This window comes from Curcuma longa, chromosome 2 (assembly GCF_044706935.1).
Source record: "Curcuma longa cultivar G26 ecotype Majalengka, Jawa Barat chromosome 2, ITB_CL_G26_1.1, whole genome shotgun sequence".
Classification (NCBI taxonomy): Eukaryota; Viridiplantae; Streptophyta; class Magnoliopsida; order Zingiberales; family Zingiberaceae; genus Curcuma; species Curcuma longa.
Window position 1 is genome coordinate 16,765,410 of NC_133862.1, and position 1,185 is coordinate 16,766,594.

Genomic DNA, 1,185 nt, shown 5'->3' on the forward strand with positions numbered 1-1,185 from the left:
TCTTTGATACAAATCTTGATAGTAATGTGAGGGAATAAATATTTTTCTCATTTTAGATTTCATCTCCTCCCATGTGTCAATATGTCTCTCTTTGTTTCTTCTCCTGCTTAGAATAATTTGATTCCACTAAATAATAACATAATCAATAAACTCAACAGTAGCAAGTTTTACCTTCTTTTCTTCAGAGTAGTTGTGACAATCAAACACTAATTCCACTTTCTTTTTCCACTCTAAATATACATCTAGATCACTTTTGCTTTGAAATGAAGGAATCTTCATCTTGATATTGACCAAGTTTCTATCAACATATTCATTTGCCCTTCCTCTTCTACCACCAATTCTAACATGACCAGATCTGCCACTAGAAGCTCTATCATCAATGTCCTCAGAAATGTCATCATCATCATTGTCATCACGGTTATGTTGCCTTGCACTTCGTGTAGGAACTCTACCAATTTGATTATTTTGTAGTCCAGTAATTATAGCATCTTGCCTCTCTAGTCTGTCGAGGATTTGACTGAATCTGATTTTCATGCGTTCCAAGTGTTGTCTCAAGGCACGTTGTTCAAGGGTTTCTCTAGGTCTTGCTTCATCTCCACTTGTCGCCATTAAAGTAAGCTGTTGTCACTCAATCACTCAACTCACTAATGTTAGCTCTTTAAAGAACTTAGAATTGAGGCAATTCCCTGTAAGCGTTCTTTGACTAATTGAAAAACTCCAAGGAAATTAGGATAAAAGATAGGAATTGAAGAAGAATGCAAATTGCAGAATTGAAAACTTGAATTAAGTGCCGAAAGAAAATTTGCCAGAATTGAATCTAGGCAAAACTTATTAGAATGCGGAATTGAAAGATAAAGATACTGGAAATAAAAGCTGAAAGGAAATTTACCAGAACTTAATCTAGGCAGGTGCCAGAATTAAATCTAGGCAAAACTTGAAAGAAATGCAGAATTGAAAGATAAAGATAGTTGAAAGAAAATTTGCCAGAACTTAATCTAGGCAAGTGCCAGAATTAAATCTAGGCAAAACTTGAAAGAAATGCAGAATTGAAAGATACTTGAAATAAGTGTTGAAAGAAAATTTGCCAGAACTTAATCTAGGCAAGTGCCAGAATTAAATCTAGGCAAAACTTGAAAGAAATGTGAAATTGAAAGATAAAGATAGATAAAAGAAAATTTGCCAGAA